This window comes from Rhipicephalus microplus, chromosome 2 (genome assembly GCF_043290135.1).
Source record: "Rhipicephalus microplus isolate Deutch F79 chromosome 2, USDA_Rmic, whole genome shotgun sequence".
In the NCBI taxonomy this organism is placed as follows: domain Eukaryota; kingdom Metazoa; phylum Arthropoda; class Arachnida; order Ixodida; family Ixodidae; genus Rhipicephalus; species Rhipicephalus microplus.
Window position 1 is genome coordinate 49,211,232 of NC_134701.1, and position 23,519 is coordinate 49,234,750.

The 23,519-nt window shown below is 41.8% G+C and overlaps 1 protein-coding gene across 1 annotated transcript in view; it reads right to left on the minus strand.

Annotated features, from left to right (window-relative positions):
* LOC119185825 (lysozyme C-1-like) overlaps positions 1–23,519 on the minus strand; it is a 405,391-nt gene that overhangs the window by 36,827 nt on the left and 345,045 nt on the right. The window lies entirely within an intron of this gene.

Here is a 23,519-nt window from a genome sequence, read left to right on the forward strand (position 1 = left end):
GGGCAGCTTATTAATTGTCCCTCTTATACAACCTAAACACACCAAGTCTGCCAGTACGAGACCCTCGTTCAATGAAATAAGGGAGAGAAGTGTATACCTAAGAGCTCGTATTTCCGTGTTTTAACACAATATTAATGAGATATAACAGACATTAATGCCAAGGAATGTACAGGGGAAGTTATTAGAACCAATGGAATGTAAATAAGAAGAAAGAAGAAAGAAAAGTGGATGAAAAAATTACCAGCTGTGAGCAGGAATCAAACCTACGACCTTCGAATAACGCGTTCGATGCTCTAACCACTGAGCTATCACAGCGGCCGTCCCTCCATCCACTTTTTGGGGTTTATATGCGAATTTTGAAGTAGGAGTGACAGTCAGCGCCATATATAAGCCAAACAACGAGTGTGAAAACACTCTTATGCGCATGTTTGGCGTCACGTAGCACGTGAACTTATTATGAGCGGGCAGCTTATTAATTGTCCCTCTTATACAACCTAAACACACCAAGTCTGCCAGTACGAGACCCTCGTTCAATGAAATAAGGGAGAGAAGTGTATACCTAAGGGCTCGTATTTCCGTGTTTTAGCACAATATTAATGAGATATAACAGACATTAATGCCAAGGAATGTACAGGGGAAGTTATTAGAACCAATGGAATGTAAATAAGAAGAAAGAAGAAAGAAAAGTGGATGAAAAAATTACCAGCTGTGAGCAGGAATCAAACCTACGACCTTCGAATAACGCGTTCGATGCTCTAACTACTGAGATATCATAGCGGCCGTCCCTCCATCCACTTTTTGGGGTTTATATGTGAATTTAGAAGCAGGAGTGACAGTCAGCGCCATCTATAAGCCAAACAACGAGTGCGAAAACACTCTTATGCGCATGTTTGGCGTCACGTAGCACGTGAACTTATTATGAGCGGGCAGCTGATTGATTGTCCCTCTTATACAACCTAAACACACCAAGTCTGCCAGTACGAGACCCTCGTTCAATGAAATAAGGAAGAGAAGTGTATACCTAAGGGCTCGTATTTCCGTGTTTTATCAAAATAATAATGAGATATAACAGACATTATAGCCAAGGAATGTACAGGGGAAGTTATTAGAACCAATGGAATGTAAATAAGAAGAAAGGAGAAAGAAAAGTGGATGAAAAAATTACCAGCTGAGAGCAGGAATCGAACCTACGACCTTCGAATAACGCGTTCGATGCTCTAACCACTGAGCTATCACAGCGGCCGTCCCTCCATCCATTTTTGGGGGTTTATATGTGAATTTAAAAGAAGGAGTGACACTCAGCGCCATCTATAAGCCAAACAACGAGAGTGAAATCACTCTTATTCACATGTTTGGCGTCACGTAGCACGTGAACTTATTATGAGCGGGCAGCTGATTAATTGTCCCTCTTATACAACCTAAACACACCAAGTCTGCCAGTACGAGACCCTCGTTCAATGAAATAAGGGAGAGAAGTGTATACCTAAGGGTTCGTATTTCCGTGTTTTAACACAATAATAATGAGATATAACAGACAATAATGCCAAGGAATGTACAGGGGAAGTTATTAGAACCAATGGAATGTCAATAAGAAGAAAGAAGAAAGAAAAGTGGATGAAAAAATTACCAGCTGTGAGCAGGAATCGAACCTACGACCTTCGAATAACGCGTTCGATGCTCTAACCACTGAGCTATCACAGGGGCCATCCCTCCATCCACTTTTTGGGGTTTATATGTGAATTTAGAAGTAAGAGTGACAGTCAGCGCCATCTATAAGCCAAACAACGAGTGTGAAAACACTCTTATTCGCATGTTTGGCGTCACGTAGCACGTGAACTCATTATGAGCGGGCAGCTGATTAATTGTCCCTCTTATACAACCTAAACACACCAAGTCTGCCAGTACGAGACCCTCGTTCAATGAAATAAGGAAGAGAAGTGTATACCTAACAATATATATATATATATATATTTATATATATATATATATATATATATATATAGATATATATATATATGTATAAATATATATATATATATTATTATATATATAACTGGATTTCTGCTCTTCGTAGTATCGTGCTTTAGGCCAGAATAAACGGCGTATCACTCAGCAATCTTCGCATCAACTAAAAGGAAACATCTTTCGAATAAGTAGGAAAATTGATAAGGCTGTTATCACTTTGCAACCGTCATTAAAAGTTCTGCAATATAAACTGATGAAAACGTCTTGTGGTTTTTGTCAATGATTGAATCGTTTTTTGTGCAGAAACCTTAGCGTATGCAGAGACGACTAAAATAACTTAGTTTTAAGGCTTATAGCATTTTATTTCACGCGTTTCTTTTTAGTTTTACATTTTACTCTCAGTTTCAGTGTAGTTATGTGCCAAGCGGAACTTCGTAATTTTACGCTTCGAAGTACGGTTTCGACTTTAGAGTTTTACGGCTTTCATTATCAAACGACATTACTTTTAAGAACATTGACCAAACAAGAAATATTCACAATTCCTTGGTAAAAATAAAATAATTTATATGATGCTACATCATGAATGTGCAATATTATTATGAGGGATGCCGTAGTGCAGTGCTTCCTAAATGTTTTGATGATTGACTGTGTGCTGTTTTATTGTTTTATTTTTGTGTGTATGGGCTCTGCTAATTTCTATGCAAACCTGAAACTATGATCTAATGTGGCGTATGGTACTATTTTATGATTTCCTAAAGTTTGAAATAGATGTCCTATTGTTTTAATTGTTGTGCTTTGCGGTTTCTGAGAAGCCAAGTACAATGGGTAGAAGCCTCGTCAAGCTGTAGCTTTTTGCTTCCATCCTTGCGTTTTTTTTTCACAATTTTATGACGAAAATGCTCAATAAACTGAAATTAATTTAAATATCGACCGACTGCGCTTCTTAAACGAGCACAATATTCTAAGAACAAGGTCCTTTAGCACTTCTCCTGCTAATTGCTAAAGGCAATATTTCCAGTGAGGCCCATAAAATGCAGCCGTGTGGATTTGATCTAGCGACATTCGGGTTGCCTGTCTTCGAGCAACACAACCATGTCTCATGGCTGATAGAAATAGTCGGGAACTGCTAAGAACAGGTGGTGCGGCTTGAAAAATTTAAGCCACTGTGCCTTCCGGTTTACTCTATTTTTCCTAAAATTGCAATACGGAGGTGTGGTTTATTGTGACCGCTCTGAATCTTGTGACAATAAGTGACCATGTAACTTAGTGTGTCACTTTGTTGTTCTGATTACTTTAATGATTCAAATTCCCTGGCTGTTTCCACCACATGCGTTACAATTGACCAATGCTCAGGAATCGAATAGTCTGATGTTCACGGCCCATCATAATCAAACTCATGCACAGATCAGATATGTTTGTGTGAGCCATACGAGAAAATTCATGCTTCTTATGATCACTCCAACGTACGTGTCCTTTGAGTCACTGCTGCTGTTATCGCGAACATGTTCACGAAGAAATTCGCTAAAAACTCTTTCATCTTGCACAGGAGAGTTTGAATACTATGCACAACCGAAAGCAAATATTCCTGTATACACCGTAATACGAAATCTTCCTGAAAACTTACGTCCCGTCTTGTCTACACCCAAAAATTGGCCGCCTATATCCGGGCAGAGCACGCCGAAAAATGATAGTCTGCTGTCTAGAGCCACTGCGTGAGATATGGCACTATCTGGCAACAATGTTAAAACACGAAAGTTTTCTTAGAAGGCAGAGCCACTGCTAGGTGGCAGCACCGGGTAATTTTAGTTATTTTAGTTAAAGCCTTTGAATTTTTAAACGAAGCGTAAGAAACACCCGCTTTTTGTTCATAGAATCGCACTGTCAGCGCATTGTTAGTTGATTTGTTAGCTCGTCCCATTGCCCGTGTTTGATTCAAACTGTTTGTTTTTTGTAAATGTCAACTTTGGCTTTAAACGTTTGTCGGTTATTCTAAATATACTACATGTACTACAGCGAAATTGGCTGACTGGCCCAATAAATTTGTAATGTACCACTTCAGGGCATTTCAGGCGTCACATTCCGAAGCATAAAGAGGAAGCTTGCGAGTGTGCCATAACGCCATTGTTTGATCGGCGAGGCCTCACCCAAAATATGTGAAAGTTGTTCATATTCGACATGTTTAATTTCCTCCTTTGCATTAAAACAGTGTATTTATATATATTGAGTTGCGGGCACGGCACGATCACAAGCATGGTGTACAACGTGTTTGTATTTGCTTGTTTGCAGGTTCCGCTTCTTGTCACCGCTGCGAATTCAAGTACAACTACCGCATTCACGAAGACGGAGCACGAGCCACCGTTCTCAAGCTATCTGGATCTGTCGCCGATGCCGCTTCTATCCACGTGCAGCAAAGACGCCTGTATCGGAAGCATCTACCAATCAACGACAACTACACCATGGACTGCTGCTGACCTAAATAGCTCCCCGGACGCCCACCTACTCAGAGTTGGGCATGGCACGAATGCAAGCATGGTGTCCAACGTGTTCGTATTTGCTTGTTTGCAGGTGGGGCATGATGCTTCATCATTTAAAAGCAATTATTTGTCACTAATAGTCGTGCCGTGCCCCCGAACACTGGCGCACTGGCGTTGATAGTGTGTGATTTTTTGTCTATATTTGTTAAGCTTGTCACAAGTGGTGACGTCAAATTGAATCCGGGCCCGAGCACAAACTCAGATGACAAACTTGAGCAGATTTGGAAACATTGAAGGAGCAGTCAAAAACATTCGCCGACATTTAACGTGATCAGAGAGCAGTCCAAAAGGAAGTGAAAGGAAATAGTACTCCCATAAAAATATTGAAGACCACTTAGCTAAACTTGAGTCCTCTCTGTCTAAACTGGAGGACGCACAACAAACAGCAACCCGACTGAACGAAGTAGTCGAAGTGTTATCTAGGAAGGTTGATGACTTTGAAAATCGCCAGCGCCGCAATGATCTTGTTATTTTCGGCCTGCATGAGCAGGACAGGGAAACAAAGGAAGACCTGACGAAGGTGGTACAGGACAAAACTTTTCCTGTAATCGGTTTATTGCCTAAATGCGTGGAGCGCATGCACCGCATTGCAAAAAGAGAGTCAAAAGCGTGACCGGTTATTCTCCCACTATACGACTTCAAGGAAAAGCAGGAAGTTATGCGTAACTGTTACAAGCTAAAGGGTTCGCACGTCTCAATCAGTGATGACTTTTCAAAACGCGTGCTACACAGCAGGAAGTGCCTTTGGGAAAGCGCTAAAGACGTGAAGTTGAGTGGAAAGCGGGTGCGCCTAGCTTACAATAAACTCTACGTAGACGGCAAGGCGTATTACTGGGACGATTTCACTGATTCGCGTAAAGAGTGCCGAAACGCTCGCCATTACGAGAAAGACACCAGCTTGGACGGCAATGGAAATTTTTCCTGACAAGTTAACAGTTATGAATGTTAATGCACGCAGTATCTGTAACAAGTCATCACTCTTTGAGGCTGCGCTCTTTGAACATGAACCGGATGTTGTAATCATGACAGAAACCTGGTTAAGCGAATCAATTGAAAATGCAGAGTTCCTGCCCCCAATTATACTGCCTGTCGCAAAGACCGAGGATCCAGGGGAGGAGGAGTTGCCATTGTTCACAAAAGTTCAATTCATTGCACTGAAATTTTCACCCACCACATCTTGACTACTCACCTAATGAAAATTGTAGAAGAAAATGGTATTTTAGGTAATAATCAGCACGGGTTTCGCAAAGGGTATTCCACAATTTCAATTCTTACTGAGGTTACGCATGAAATTGGTCAGTGTTTAAATGGAAAAGGTCAAGTAGACATCATATGTATTGATTTCCGAAAAGCATTTGATAAATTATCTCACAGAAAGTTGCTTAAAAAGTTGTCTTGTTTGACTGGTGACAGTCAGCTATTAAAATGGATAGAGGCATATTTGTCAAATAGACAACAATTTCTTGAATTGAATAATGTCTCCAGCACCAATAAACCAGTCAGATCAGGCGTGCCAAAAGGGTCCGTAATAGGCCCTTTACTTTTCTCTATCTATATCAGTGACATTGGTGCCGATTATTCTCACCAAATAGCTATAAACATAATGCAGATGACACCATTGTGTAAGCGAAGATAAGCTCCACTGACAATCAGCTGGAGCTTGATAACCATTTACAAAAAATTAGTCTTTGGTGCGACGAACGGCGAATGGAACTGAATGCATCGAAAACTTTCTTCATGCGCATGACACGTAAAAGAGACCCGTTATCCTTTTTTACAGCATTTAGGGCACAGTGCTGACTGAAGTAAAGAATGTTAAGTATCTAGGTGTTCATCTTACACATGACTTGAACTGGTCCATGCATGTTGACAGTGTTTGGAATAAAGCCATGCGTAAAATTTGGTCGTTACGACGAAAACTTCACGATGCCACCGTGGAAGCTAAAGCAATTGTGTATAAAATGACTATTCTTCCAGTACTGACCTACGGAAGTCATCTATGGGAACCATACACCAAAACAAATGCACTAAAATGTGAGCGTATACAAAACAAAGCCTTACGGTTCATCTTCAACTCCTATTCCAGAACTCAGTCAATTAGTGAGCTTAGAGAAAGAGCTGGTTTAATGAAGGTGAAACGAAAAATGCAGCATAATCGACTGATATTCTTTTTTCACATACTCCATAGAGACTACAAGGTTCACCTAAGGGAACACATCGCACTACAGCCATTTACCATATCCAGAACAAAACACTCGAAACATATCACACCACTTAGCTACAGAACAGATTTATTCAAGTATTCGTTTTTTGTTCGGATCATCAAGGACTAGAATTATTTACCTCAATACATAGTCGAACATTGTGATTTACAAAGGTTTGAAAAGGTTTTGTCAGAATATTTGTAACCAAATTGCTTGTTCCTTGTTGTTTGAATGTGTTCAATGTGCTATATCAATATGTTCAATATGTACTAAATCACTTCAAATCTTTTTTCTCTTTTTGGTGGCGGGTACGAGATGTATTCGAACATGTTTCTTTTATCCGTGATCTATGCGGAATGTATTCTGATATAGTTTTTGCGTTTTTGTTTTGTTATTTTTATATAGTGTGCGTCTTGAGCGTACAGTGTGAAACTTGTTTCCACATACGTTCTTTGTACATGCTAGATATGTAACCCCAACTCCTGTCTTGGCCCTTGCGCTGACAGTATAATAAAATAAAATAAATAAAATGAATAAATATGCTGAACATATTTTTATATGCTGACATGTAAAACATGTGGTTTTACTGTTACTGCTACCATGTGAGGTCCTTCAAGCAGATTCAAGCTGTGTATGGCCGTTTTTCGCGGAAGGAACCCTACCAATTACTTTCGAAAATAGGAACATCTCTCTATTTTTTTTAATTCTGAAAGTTTGTCTAGCGTGCGTTTAGAAGGTGCTTGTTGAATGGAAACATGAAATAATGAAATAGTGTAGTGGCACTATAGAAAGAATATATTATAACCGAAACGGACTTGACAAGTAGTAACAACTACTACGACCAACATATCATTCCAAGGGATGTCAACACTCACACTAAATAGAATATTATTTATTTAAAGCTGCTTGTTCTGCCAACTGCTTCTTTTTAAAAGCACTTAGAAAGAGGCAGCAACTTCCCGAAGATATAGTAAACTTGAAGGACTACGGCCCCTTTTTCTCATCATTGTGAAAATGTGACATGTCTATTACATTCTTGTGCCTGTTTACTGTGTGCCTTATCGTACTGAACTGCGATTCGCATATACTATAGTTCAATATTATAATACGTTTTTTTGTACTGTAGCAGATGTGTCACTATCCTAATTGACTTTGAATCTACACTCTCCTGCAGTGATGCCATTTTGGCGTTGCATGAACTATGTAAATGTAAATAAATCACTTGTGACAAAATGTGTTCATGTAAGGAATGAGCCCTGACAGCACAGAAAGCATCAGTCAGAACACAAATTGCACTTAGCCACTCGCGTATTGATGGAGAAACCTCTCTCTATACTGGGTGTTTGGTAAACTCGCTGCATACGCCAGTGAGGTCCTGCAGATTGTTCCTGAAGCAAAACCACAAGGAGGAGCCATTCAGCTGAATCATGGAAAGAACTTTGTTGCGCGACTCCATGTTCTTCGCTTCCTACTAGAGGCACTAAAGGCACGTGCTCGGGAGGAGGAGGAGTCCGAAGCAATAAATGCCATAAAAACATATCGGGCTGTTGTACGAAGTGAGGTTGGGATTTTTAGGAACCATACGAAATGTAGTGAACATGGTCAATGTTGCTTGAAGGAATGAAGAAAAATAGGAGGAAAAGAACGGCAGGGAGTTTAATCAGACTATAGGCAGCCGGTTTGCTACCCTGCGCATGGGAAGGGGATGGGGTAGATGAAAGATCGAGTGGAGAGAGGGAAGAGAGATAAACACAGCACATTCAGCAGCACACGCGCGCACACTCAGTCATTGTCCATTCTTGTCTTTCGCGGTAAGTGACATTGCTGTTAAAGCCGCTTGTTCAAGCGCGTACGTGCCGCGTAGGAATTTCAACAGAGCTTTTGTCGCCTTCTGTTGCGATGTCTTTGTGCTTGAATATATAGTAATGCGGTAACTACACTATCTAAACTGCTGTTGTTCAGAACAGTTGACTGCGTGTCTGCCGATAGAAGATAAAGGCCATGTTTGGCATCGCGAAACGCGATAAGCTACTGTTTTTCATGTGCAAGTACATTAACGTTGATGTCCCCAGTGACTATCCCTGGCACATCCTGTAAGCACCCCACACGGAAGTTGTGTGGTAAGAAATAGATGACGACTGTTCGCAACGTTTCTGGTGAGATGTAGACTGTTGCTACAATGAAACTGTAATTTTCTAACGGCAAAAGCGTCACCACAACTCACTTGGGGCAGCGACTTCAGTTTGCCCGTTTAAATTTAGTTGCTATGGCGGAGCGCATTTCGAAGGCATCCGAATTCACAGGCACGACAAAGACCAGCAATGTCTCGCATAGGCATGGACTTGATGCGAGCCATTTTTTCTGCTGCTTCAGAGTAAAAGTGGAGCCAGACACGTTTTAGAATACCCCATTCCTCCAACTGTATGTGCTTCAATGAACCCACTCCTCTATTGATCAAGTTATCAGACACGTCATGGTTTAGGGAAAACATATATAGCTTGTTCAAACAAAACTACATGCTTTACTCAAAAAACTTTCCGTTAAATGCATTACCAGTAAGCCTGTCCATGGTAAATGGTGTAATATATATGCATAGCTCTCGTTTAGGGAGATGGACACTATGAGTGGCATGGCACAGTTGAATAATGCAGCGCGTAGTGAAGTGAGGTGTCGCTGGTTAGAATCCCCAGTAAGTGCCTTAGAATTTTAGCTCTGTGCAGTTTATGCATGCACATTCATACTTATACATATCCGGGGCATGACCGTGATTGTAATGGCGAAAATCAGCTGAGTGTCCAGATACCTGATATCTCAGTGAACACAGAAAAAAGGGAGTTGGTCCATGGTGTGCAAGACGCGGAAAATTCCTGCCACGTACGCGCATATCAATGGTTGGTAAAGGAATCGCGGCTTGCGACGCGAGCCTTTCTGAAAAACCCCAAGTGAGGAAAGGGCATTGTTCTGTGAAGCACCGAGTGAAGCAATCCCTAGAAAAGAGCGTAGCACTCGTGACGAGAGCAGAGGGCGCAAGCAAGAAGCGACATGAGCAACCAAGGATGTCGCCGTTGACATTGGTAGACGCCGAGTGGGGCTCCTCATACAGGCAGCGGCCTCATCACAGCAGTTCCCGGTAAACCTGCTAAAGGGGAGATGCAAGTCGAAAACGCTTTTTTTTAAACATTACATTTCTTGTGTTTTAATTGGCTCGCAGACGTTTACTTCCTCTAACCTCAAAAGAAACAACTGAAGCACACAGAAAAATATATTTTCCCTTGATTACGTAAAAAGGCGTAGATAACATGCTGCCAAACACTTCCACAAAAAGTAAATGGTACACCAGAGACCACGTAAAAGACATAGAACTTACAGCCTGTTCAACTTTCACGGAGATCTCGGCAATGAAGAAGTAAAAAAACGGCTCTTACGGAACAACACCTGCTCCGTTGGGCCATTTCTCACACATTATTCATAATACTATCGCTACATGTCTGTTAGTAACAAACGTGTTTCCATTATATTCAACACGAGGCATACTAAATCAGCAGACCTTTATTCTGCAAGTACAAGATCATTCAAAATTTAACTGGTTACTATTCCAACTAATTCTGTATCAGCGTCACTTGGGAACATTTGACTGAACCTGCACATGCTAAAAAATTTACGAAGTGAATTCAACTGTTCAAAAAGCAACAAGGACAAGTTTTCTATTCACTAAAACCGTGTTCAATTTTTCCATGATCATTAAACGATATACAGCACACACCTGCTACAAATTGTGTGTACAAAATTGTCAAAAAATTTATTTTGTTTTGGCTGCTTTGTATCTGGAATTTAAAATACGAAGAAGGAATATCCTAACTTCCAGATACCCGAAGCACCTGTGTTGTTTTCCTAATGTAACATTATTGTGCAGACTTCTTTTGCGAAAAATAGGAAAAACATTTTGTCAGCCCAAACACACCAGGTGAGTACAGAGCGAAAACAGTGTGAGCACAATTAATGTATTCAGTTTAAGACTCATATTAGGCCTTGTTAGAGCCACTGGCGCGCAGCAAAAAAATAAATGATCGCACATAATAAATAATAATCCATATCATACAGAGTGAAATGGCTGAAAGCGCAAACAACTTCATAAACACACCACAATATTGGCTAACAATATTAGTTGAGGCAAAAGGAGCAAAGGCGTATTTCAATATAATAAGGGTTACAACGATTAGGCTTCAACCAACCAAAATCACCCAGCGTTTTTTTTTTCACCATAAAAATACGGCAGAAAAATTTTCACGTTTTTCGTGGTTCTAAACTTGTCCTGGTTATTCAATTCCGTTGCCAAAAGTTTTGGTCCTTAGCTATCAGAGCCTGTAGTATGCTGCCGACTTAGCTGGAAGTCGTCAAACAATAATTTTTTTTCAAAAGTAGTTTTGGAATGCACTCAATAAATGGCATTTACAGCAAGATAATTAAGTGATCTAACTAAAAATAATGACTCACTTACGTATATCAATTCTTCGAGAGCTTTTCCCACGAGCAATGTCGAATAAGGTGGCCAGGTTTGGGATTTTTTATGGTAACATGGCAAATTCCAAGGACACAAATAAAATATGTGCTGGTGACCTTTTGGACACGCTACAAAGTACAAATAATTTACGCACTGAAGTTTAGCAGATAGTCTCAAAAAATTTGAATGTCAGTTTTTCTCGTAAAAGCTCTATCTTCAGCATTAAAAAGCTTGCACTGGTGGTCGGACAAAAAATATGCACAACCTTTCATTATGAAACTCCATGTACTGCCTCAGTATAGGTAAAGTTACTAAAGGGCATTACTTTTTAATGGAGAAGTATGTTTAAATTATTTATCTCCACTAGCTTTACCCCTACTTAACTCGAGTAGCATGGAGCACTCGCAAGGGCAATCTTCAACAGACTTTCACAGACATGAGGGACACAGGGCAAGCTCGAAACGAAGCATTTGAAATGGAAATGGGTCTATCATCTGCATTCCATTGCCAACAAAGGTGTGCTACAGTGATCGCCACTAGATTGTGGAGGCCAGTAGCGTATCAAAAAGATATTTTTTGCGTGGGGGTGGTGTGTGAGGGGAAGGCGACGTCGGTCATACTTTATGTACATTCTTGTGCGTTTGTATGTGTGCATGTAGGTATGCACATGCAGAACTAAAAAAATCGCAGCCTATCTACAAAGCGAAAGATCACGTGGGGCAAAGATTCAGAGCGTTTTGTCAGTAACCGTGAATCGGTCTGTTTGTTTGTCTGTCACTCACACTAGTTCCTTCTGCTGAGTCATTGATAAGCTGGGCGGTCATGAACCGGTCACAGTAGAAGGACAAACCACGGCTTTAGGATAAAAAAACCTGGACTATGCTGGGAGGGGGAACAGTGAAGCCGCTTCTCCTGTCTTCTTGGCTACGCCACCGGTGATGACTTCCACATGAGCCATCAAGCCGTTAAAAAGTATACATTACACAATTATCCCTTACGCTCAAGATAAATGAAACTGTCGCCTTGGCTACAAGTTCTTAACTTGAAGTTTTTTCGCTTCTGTATTCATATGACAGGCTTTGGGTCTCAGGAAGCAGAGTGCTCTCCTGAAAGCCGGAAAAATAAGAAATGGTTGTTTTACAATAGCGTTTATCAGTGTATTGCATCAATGCTACGAGCATGCTATCAGACATATATTCTGAATATGAATAAATATTTTTAAGTGTATGAAACACACCTACTGTATTTGCAGAACTTCTCAGAAAGGCAGTATGTCTGGCTTTAGATCTATAAAGCTGCACGGCTCACCTGGAAGTCACTACACTGAACCCAGTTTTTGTATCACCCCTTCGTTGGCAATGGAATGCAGATGATAACCCCAATCCTGTTTCAATTACATAGTAGAGGGCACCGAAATTGTTCTCCGTATTCCAGGCCAGTAGAATTCTGCTGAAGATTGCCCTTGCGAGTGTGTCATGTCGCTTGAGTTATGTAGGCGAAAAGCTGGTGCAGAGAAATATTTCAAAAAAAGTATTTTTGAAATTCAAAAATAATAGCCTCTAGTAATTTTACCTATAATAACTTGTCCATAGAGCTTTAAAATGAAATTTTGTGCACATTTGTAGTCCGACCACCAAGAAAAATGTTTGATGCTGAACACAGAATTTTCAAACAAAGTGAAACTCACAAATTTTTTCACAGTATATATCTGCTACAACATTAGTTCCTAAGTTATTTTTGATTTGCAGCATGTTGACAAGTAACCAGCACATACTTTATTTGTGCCCTTTGAAATTACCCTGTTCCCGGCAAAAATACCAATTGTGGTAACTTTATTCAATATTGCTCGTTTGAAAAGCCTTGAACAATAATATACATAAATAAGTTAATATTTTAAAGTTAGATAGCTTCATTGCCTTGCCGCCTTGCCAGAAATGTCTTTTATCGAGTACAATCGAAAACCTTCCTTTTGAAAATTGTTGTTGGAAACTTTTACCTTACTTGGCACCAAACAATTGGCTCCCATAAATAGGGAGGAAAATTTCTGGTAACAAAAATAAATGACCAGAACGAGTTTTGCACTTCAAAATTTGTGTGGAAGTTTTACCTTTTATATTCGTGATGGTCGGAAAAACGTTGAACGATTTGGCATGGAATGACTCATTAGAGATAGCATCAACAGCTCATTAAAAAATGTGTCAAATATTTTTAAATATTAGAGAAAAAAGGCATTGGCGTGCTACATGCAGCGTTGACTTCCTGTGACAGAAGGCATCTTCTGAGAGGTACAAACATTAATCACGGCAGCAATTATAGAAATTAACACAATTATGTATTTAACCAGTCGTAATAGCCGGTCGGGTTGAATGGGCTGATTGAGCCCCTAATTGGAACCGACGCACCATACAGTGCATCTACCATTCACTTCGACAATGCCCTTCACGGCGACAATGTTTCTCTTGCATTGGGGGTGAATATTAAAATAGCGTCGATAAGCGGACACAATGCAAAGTGTCTAAATCTACGGTTCATAACGGCTAGAGAAACAGTGTCGTCACTGAGAGCGTTGTCAAAATGAATGGTAGATGTGCTGTCTGGTGCATTGGTTTTTGTTTTGACCGCTAACTTAGGCAGATTGCATTCCTCCACGGTGATTATCAGTGGCTGCTTCTTCGACATTTCAAAGTAGATATAGACTTTTCGTGGAAAGGACTTGAATTTGCCCATTTCACTCGACCAGCTACTACCACTGCTAAAAAGGTACTTCTCTTAATTGCTATAGTTACTGTTGCAAATAATGTTTGTGCCTATCTGAAGATTCTTTTTGTCACAAGAAAGGCAATGCCGCAACTAGCACGCAAGTATCTTCTTTCTCTAATTTTTAAATAATATTGGACACATTTCTTGCAACACCCTGTATTTCATATACACGCAGACAATGTGAAGTACAAACAAATCATGAAGAATGAGCAAGAAGAAATAACAAGCTCATAAAGAGACAGCCCCGTTGCCAGAAATATTTACGGAGGCAGGGCACACGTTGATAGCCATGAAAAATCACTTTCTTAGTTACTTATGCTCAGTAGAACAACACACAACATGTGAATTCAGAGGGGGGGGGACAAACTTCTGGGGCACCCCTCTGGCTACAAGCCTCCACTGAGAACACTTCCTTGGAATAAGCAGATGTCACGTAAGCAGAAGAAAAGTCGTCATTATTAACAGATGTAAAAGGAAGTCTACCCAAACGAAAGTCTTTAGGTAAGAGGAGGTCTGCACGAAAGAAAGTCTTTAACCCAAGTGAGCACGTTCAGAGAAATGTTTTGCTGTGTTAGCAAAATATGTAGCGAGAAACCTTATCAAAAGCTGTAGAAAAATATGGAAACAAAGCGTCCACCTGAGACTCATGTCAAGTATAAAATGTATATAGTCAAAAAGGCTAGCAAGTGTAGTGTCACATGAAAAGAGTTACAAAAACTGCATTCATATTTGAAAATTATGTTACAGACTTCCAGCTGAAGGCCTTGCCTTGCAACAGGAAAGCTGCTACTCATATCAGATTAAACTTTTTAATTGTTATACAAGTTGGCGATGATGGGTCTGATCTTACTAGCTAAAAAGTGACCTAAGCATGCGCTCCCAAAATCATTGTATAGTTGCTGACTTTTTATACAAACTCCATCATGGCACCACCGCTCATCCCACTGAAGTAATGTAAAATTACGAGAAAAAATTTGGATGCCCTAGTGGGTGCTGTTTTGACTTTTGTGCTCTAATTGACTAATCTGGCATGCTCTCGAACACAGTAACATTGCGCCAACAATAACTACAGTATTATTTCTAGGTTGCCAGCACTAAATGTTCGCACTCACTACAGCTCAAGGTTGCCAGCGTAACATTCAACGCAAAAATTACAACTGCGGATATTGAAAGTCACCTTTTAAAGGCTATGTTTTGAATATGCGATGTCGAAAGAAAATTTCAAACTGGATAATGACAACAAAGTAAGGATTACCTATATGGTAGAGGTTTGTTTCGCACTCACTCACGTAGAAGAACATTAGCAATGAGTATGAAATCTTGACTGTAGTGCTATAGTCTCATGCAACGAATATATGGGTGTGCTTATAAGCGGCTTGATCATCTGTCACTGTTCCATGCTGCTGGACTCAACGGTGAACCGTCGAGAATTGACAGTGGAGAGTGCAGCAAAAATGATGGCGCTTTATAATTTGCTGGTGAAGCGGTGACACAATTTCCTGCAACATCAGGTAACCAAGATGCTTGTGGCAGGAACAGTTAGAGCGGCGCTGGCATGAGAGGCGACAGATGGTCCAAGAACAATAGAAGCAGAACCTGGAAGAGAATAAATAGTGTGACATTTTGACTGTTGTGTTACGACCTCGAGTTATGAATAATGTGACATGATTGTCTAACACTATGTCAAACCTTTTTCACCGTTCACGTGTGTGCATACCTGCACACTACTGTCTGTGGGATTCGGGTATGACCCACTTGTGATTCACTGCTCATGTTGACTCAGGAACAGCAAAAATGCACTTTGGAAATCTCTGAGTAAGCATTAAGGATACAGTACAACAGTACATCTGTTGCCAATAATAGCAGCTACACAACGAGTGAAAAAGTTCAATGAAAAGATGCGGTAAATATCAGCTCCGGCTGCATTTGAACCTTGGAATTCCAGCTTGTGTACTTAGCCCCTAAGTGGTTGTAAATACTTCAGAAAAGACTACTCAGACATCGTAGTAAAGCATCGTATTGGCTATATTTGTTTAAAACAGTGAAATAAACAATATGTATGAACTCATATATGACTCAACAAGCTACATTGAAGCGCTGTTTTACCTGGAAGAAATTATGATATATGCATCAGGGCACCGTGGCATGCACCTGACTTTCATAAAACTGAAGTCTTTGCTCCTAAAAGCACAGATGTGAGTGCAGGCATAATATTGTACCACCAGGTATTCCTGAAGCATAAATGCGATTGGCATATCTGGTAAGCCTTTGAGATGCTGACAGCTCCCAAGTTTACACAATAATATATATCGACTTAGTATAAATTGACTCTAGGAGTTAATAAATGCAGCCTAGACAGCTTGCCATTGAATCTTTAAAATGAAATTGATTTCCACAAATTATGACATTCACTGTTTTGTATTTCGATTTACTCCAAGAAAATGTTTAAAAAATAACTTTAACATATTTCTGTGCCCTCTGCTGCACTGTGATTATTATTTATATCGCAGGTATAACGCTGACAGAACTTTAACAACAGTGTGTTTATAACGAGTGCGTTAACTCACATATAAGCAACAAAATATAAAAGTAAGGGCACATGGGCTTCAAAAACATATCGACACACAATCACGTAAGCTAGTTACTTGCCCTGTATTATTTCAGTTCACTCTAAAAAGAACGAGAGCTTTCCAATCTAGTATACAAAAGTCGGCACTATTGCAACCCATCATGTAAACCAATTTAATATTTAAAAGCTAGTAATAGCCAAAGCACATAGACTTGAGAGTGTGCAAAAAAGGCATACATTTAGTGAACGCAAAAGCTTTTCCTGAAATAAAATGTAAGGTTTGTTTCCAATTGAAAAAAATAATTGATTCTATTTCAGTCACAATATTACGTATCGTTTCTGTTTCAAAGAGAAAAAATTAAATATATCTATTTTATAACAGCATTAGCGTATCAACTCTGTTCCTCTTTCGGTAGAAGTGACATCAAAGATATTAGGTAGATCTCACCCTGCAAACTTCAAACATAACTGAAAAGAAAGAACACAATAAAGCTTCACCTTACAAAGAATCAACTGCCTTCATAATAAGTGCCCTGCGATGGTTTACATGTTTTTTTTTCACTTTTCCAATCTTTAATCAGCCGTTTTTAGCAGGAGATAAGACTAACTATATATTGAGAAGAGCCTTTATTAAGCGCCAGTGTCTTCGTATTTCTTTTTTATCTGTGCATCTAAAGTATGTTGCAAATACTTTACGGCAGGTAGCCACAAAGTGTCACTTTATAGCAGGCATTGTCACTTCATACAGCTGTATTGGTTCATGACAAGAACATATTCTTTTTGTTTATTTCAATAGATCGTTTTCTTTAGTGTGGTGTTCTTGCAAATTCCAAATCTTGGGTAATAAGGTTTTGCATGTATCGGTGTCACTTACCAGTGTTGCATCAGCTCACTATTCCAACTGTCTGAAGATAGCTGCATGTGTTTAAATGCACCCGAGTACGGTTTGAATCTCTCGTTTACTCATGCAGGCTAGTACTAGTTATCAAACAATTAAAGTAAGCACGGACGAAATGTATATGTTGTCTAAATGTTCCTCATGCCTGTGCAGCTAGTACTCACCACTAGGACGCATTGCGTCAAGGTATAATACCGGGCAAGCACAGAGTCCAGCAACCACATCAAAAAAGTTTTTATCTCCTAAAATGAAAAGCGATTTGATTTCTCTCTCTGACATTAACCGATGAAGGTTAAAACTAAATGTGTTATTTACCATAGCTTGTTTGCTGACCCGCAGGTTGCGGGATGAAAAACCGGCTGTGGCGGCTGCATTTCCGATGGAGGTGCAAATGTTGTGGGCCCGTGTGCTCCGACTTGAATGCAGGTTAAAGAACCACAGGTGGTCGAAATTTCCGGAGCCCTCCACTATGGCGTCCCTCATAATCTTGTGGTGGTTTTGAGACGCTCAACCTCACATGTCAATTAACCATAGTTTGTTACTAGGACATCTTCAATGCTAAATTTTCAACCAAACATGCACAAAAACCCACACCTTTCTAACTTTTTCACCAGCAATAAAGATTATTTCTTGCTGTACACATATCGAAATACTCTTTGCCTGCAGAAAGAAAACTGTGATAATCAGCTATTACGAACTATCATATTTCTCTTAATTTTATCTATATACGAACAAACTCCCATATGGACCATATTCTTCATGTGCTGAAAATTCTACGATTGTTCTACACAGAAAATTCTGTACTTACCAAATTGAAGATTAAAAAATTTTTAAAAATAATTCCTGTGGTTTCACGTCCCAAAATTACGATATCATTCTTAAGGACGCCGTGGCGGAGGGACCCGGAAATTTTTACCATCTGGTCATCTTTATAGTGCACTGACATTGCACAGTACACGGGCCTCTACCATTGCCCGTCCATCACAACGCGACTACCACGGCTGGCATCAAACACGTGGCCTTCGGTTCAGCAGCCGACCACCGTAACCACTATACCACCGCGGTAGACGAACCACAGATTCTTTTAACTATTTTTAGAACACGTTTTACGAGAAGTGGTTTCTGGCTTCCGGGCTGTTTAGATTTCTTGAGTAAAAAGTTCTCTTTGCTGTTCGCACCTCGGTGCTATCTGCCGCCAGCCACCTTTTATCAGACAGTGTGAAAGAAATGAACTTCGGCCTTACGTAGAGAACACGCCGGTAGGCTGAAGCGCGCCAAGATATCTTGGTCAATATCGCCTCGTCTTACGGCGCAGCGGCGTACCGGCCCGGTAAACAGAGGCTCACCTAACGCGGCCAGCATAAAGGGAGGTGCACACATTACACAGCTGCAATGTGGTGCTGACAAGCCCGAACATTGTCGGCATAGAGTAATGCAACTGCTGTGAACAAGTAGTCAGAGCGCACTGAAAATGTCACGCTCGAAATGTAAAAATGAGTAACACAATCAATCCGTGATTTCCGCAAACGCTATATTTTCTGCTCTCAGTACACACTCCGTCTCAGAAAAAGCATGCATGATACAATCCGCGCGAAAACGACATCGACAAAGGAGCGCTGCGTTTATGGCCTCGACATAACTCGAAGCGGCCAAATCTGAGATTTTGCGTAGGTACTACATGACACAGATCATTAGTGGCACGAGCTGTAACCCAAACAGCGAGTAAATGAAACGTTAGGCACTCACCAAGATGCAGACCTGATAAAAAGGCAGCGCCAGCCGGGTCCCGTTTCGTGTACTCGTCCTAGCCTTTGTGGAGGATAGTCGGGCTAGTGACTAGAGCAGTGACTGCCGATGGGTGAGTGACGATAGCGCTGCGCCCACTGCGGTCGAATGGTTCCTAGTTCCGCGATGCCCGCCGGAACCGCCGTTTCGGAACAAATACAGTTTCGTAGAATAGAGGCGGTGCAGAACACGTCGCGGCGATGGATGAAATGATGGTATTTGACGGCCATATTAGTATAAATTTCTGGAGCTCATCCATATTGCAACAGAATACTTTTGTCTAATTTTTTGTTGGCGGAGGAGACACTTGTTTTTTGCACTATTTATTGAAACATCATTGGTAAACGTTCGCTGTATCCATATTATTCACCAAGTATTAATGTCTGTGATTCTTGAAAGTGTGCTGTTTCGTTGATGTTGGCGAAGGGGTAAAGTGTGTATATTTCCTGGACACCATTTCCGCTTTTGTGTTCGTAAATACGCGAAGTTTTTTGCAGTGTAGGCCCTACCGCTTGCCGCACACAGCATACCGGGCAATCGGCACCCACCGTCCCGCATGGTGTCACGACTCCCCCGCGTCGAGCCGCAAGACAAGACAGAAACAACACCTGACTCCCTGAGTCCAACGAAATAAAAGATGTTAACAGAAAATCAGACCAACCACGAGGCTTCAGAGCTCACTCTCTTAGGCTTGGCCTACAATCCACGTGCCCTAAGGTTTTCTCACCCCAAGACACAGATTACATGGCTCTCGCACCAACTTAACAGCGTTCTTGAAAACCAAGAACAACAAAAAAACCAGTTACGAGCAGAAATAAAATTCAACGTGCCAGCAAGATCAAACATGTTACATCAACCAATCTCCTCGCTATCTGGAGAAGCACACCGCCGACGCTCGCAATGAAAGTCTCCCGAGGCACTATAGGCCTACTGTTTCCCAGATCAAAAATAGGCTGTTCCGAAACGCGAAAATTGACGTCGAATTGTCACAGTGCCCCACGTTCGGTAGCCAGTATAGGATCTCGATCGATGTGGAGCACGACGCTCTTCAAATAAACGGACACAGCAGACACGATCAGGACGAACTAGTCTCAAACAACACATTTTTTACTTACCATCAGAACGATGATATCGTCAGCCGAATAATTATACATCAGTTGGTATCAACACGCTGAACAACCCTATAAAAGAATGCACAACACTTAATAGCATGACAAACACAAGGCGGTGTCGCTAACGCCTGACACACCACAAGGGCAGACGTCCCGCGGTGACGTGCGACGGGGTCCCTCCGCCACCAGCCACAAACTCCACCAGCCAAAAAGAGGCTCGCTACTCTCTCGTTATGATAAGTGGCCGTGTGTGAACGGCCAAGTGAAAAGTGACGCGCGGAAAACGCGTTTGAACTGCATGCCTCTGAGAACATCGTGGAAGTTGATGTGCCGAATATGGGCACGCGATGGTGCGAAACGTGGTGGAACAAGACCAAAAAAAGAGCAGAAGACGACAGGCAGACATGACTGGCGATCGATGAACCAGGGCGTGGAAGCAGAGACCTGACGGGTTTCGGACTCGAGGTAGCAGCAGGCTCCCACCTGGGGCCAAACCAGCCGTTCATGCACCTGTGGCGAAACGAGCCGTCTACGCACCAGGGGCCGAACCTGATTTCCCACCACCTCGGGCTGGCGTGGTTGAAACGTCGCCAGGACGTTCCCGCCTGGCGAGCCACGCGCCTACCACAGCAAGTCTCAGCCAGCATTCGTAAGCAGCGTGGCAGGAGTCATGCACATTTAAGGTCAATGACCCTGGTGGTGAGCAGCGAGCGTTGCTGATTAAGGCTGGCAGCACTACCTTAGCGCTTCCCGCGCAGCGAGTGCCTTCACTGAGCATCTTTGAGCCGTTCAACCTTTCCCGGAACTTGACCACCATGCAGCCTTGGTGAACTCATTCTCTGCTTCGCTTGATCATTGACTTTTTTTAGCACTCTCAGCACTTGCTCTATTTCCTCACTACCATTATATATTATCATCCTCTGTAAATACATCGGTTTTGTTAATGCTGAAATTGCCTCGGCATTGTCCCGATGACGGCTAAGTCCTCGTGGTTGTTTTCCCATAAACATGAGCGTTTTGTGTAGGGCCCTGTCTCGCCATATACGAGCTCGTTAAATCGGCGTACGCGACATGACGAAGCCGTTTACTGCATTATTAGTCGAATGAGTTATTGCACTTCACTGAGAGCATAGATGACCAATCAAAGATGAGTTCGAATATAGTGAAAATGGCATTGCGTTTGGGGCTAGAAGGAGCTGAGTTGAAAGCTTGGGCAGAAGAACGGGAGGCTCGAGCTCTAGGCAATAGGGCAGCAGAATGCGGAGCAATCAAGGAGAAGTTGGAGCCATTGGAGTTACAACGAAAACCTAAAGTGGATCTCAGAAGATTTACAGTTGCGTCTGCAACATACTCATGCTCAAGGCGTTAGAAGGCCAGTGGTGGCTGACGAAGGCCAACAAGTTCGAGCATCGTCTAACGTCAATCCTCACAATTTTATGCCAGGGTTCAACGAGAATCGAGATCAGGATGACTTAGACGTGTACCTGAAGAGATTTGAGAATATTACTACCGGTCAAGATTGGCCAAAGACAAGTGGCCACGGCCCTAAGTTTGTGTCTCAGTAGGGAAGCGCTCATGGTCTTTGGTCATCGGTCTCCAGAAGAGACACTATATTATGACAAAACCAAGCTGGCGCATTTACACAGATTTCGGTTCACCACGGAGGGCTACCGTGAAAAATTCCGGCGCAGCAAACTCCAAGATAGTCAAATGGTTTTGCAGTATGCCACGATGCTCTCAAGCTTCTTTGACAGATGGGTCGAGATGTCGAAGACGGAAAAAAAGAGTACGTGGTCATTCAGTACTTGGTACCTTGGACATCCTCGTAGCGAAACAGTTTAGGAACAGCTGTCCTCATAAAGTGGCACTACTTCAGCGAGAAAAAAGCTGCCGCAAGCTGAAAGAGATGGCAGGAGCCACTGACAACTTCCTGGAAGCTCAGCAACCGACAAACTTGCTGGTTTACCGGGTGAAAGCGGAAAATACCTCGGCAGGAAAAAGCGCAAGCACAACGTCAACGGTTCCCCCCAGATGTTTTGTGTGTCACAAGTCCAGGTACATAGTTGCAGAATGCTGATCTCGGGAAAAGGCAAGCATTCTGTTGGTTTTGTCTCAAACACGGGCACCACAGTAAAGTATGCATCCAAAAAACCGCCACCACACGGAAAGCGTCATGTATACGGTCGCCGAACTAGAACTGTAAGTACGTTGACGAAGTAGATGACGATTAGACGGGAGCTAGTATGGCTACTGCCGTGAATAAGAGACCAAAGATGATCAAGCGACTACTACCAGTGTTGAAAGGCATCATATTTGGAAAGACAGTATCAGTATTGCAAGATAAGGGAAGTGACACGATGGTTGTGCGTGGGTTTCTAGTGCTAGACAAATCACTTACGGGAACCACAGCTACGTGGTTCTTGGCAGATGGAAGCAAAACTACGGTTCCAAAGGCGATTATGGATTTTTTATCATCCTCTCAATTGTACGGTATCAAGTCCCAATTGTATGGTATCATCGTGGTAAATGTACCCGGATCACGCCAGGCTATTGACCCAGATTCAACATGGGAAGAGAAACAAGCGGTAGCGAAGTTGGAGTCGGACAGCACGACCTGTGGAAAAATTAAGAAAAGCCAAATTTGGAAGCTCATTTTGATTGGCATCAAGAGTGCAAGCTTACAGCCCAACTCAGCAACACTCAAGGTCGACGCTTTGACGATAGCGAGAGTGGAGCTGAAAGCTGCGCAAGCAGAAGATGCGACCTTGGATACCTGCAGAGACAAAGCCAGAAAACTTTACTTTGGAAGGAGATCAACACGGTATTTGTTCACCTCAGAAAAGGGGATACTCTACCACCATTACCAGTTATCCTCTGGCAAAACGGAGTAGCAGCCGGTCGCCTCGGTGAACTGCGTAGCGAAGTGCTTCAGATGACCCACGAAAGTCTGACGTCAGGACATCGAGGCGTCAAACGATTGACTGATCGTGTGTTGGGATCGTTCTATTAGCCTGGAGTACAGGAAGATATTAAACGCTATGTTTGATCATGTGATACATGCGAAAGAACGTATCCAAAAAGTAAAGGAGGCAAGGTACCACTGGGCCAAATGCCACTGATTGATACTCCATTCGAGCGTGTAGCAGTAGACATTTTCAGTCCCTTCAAACCAGTCTCTAACAAACGTAAGC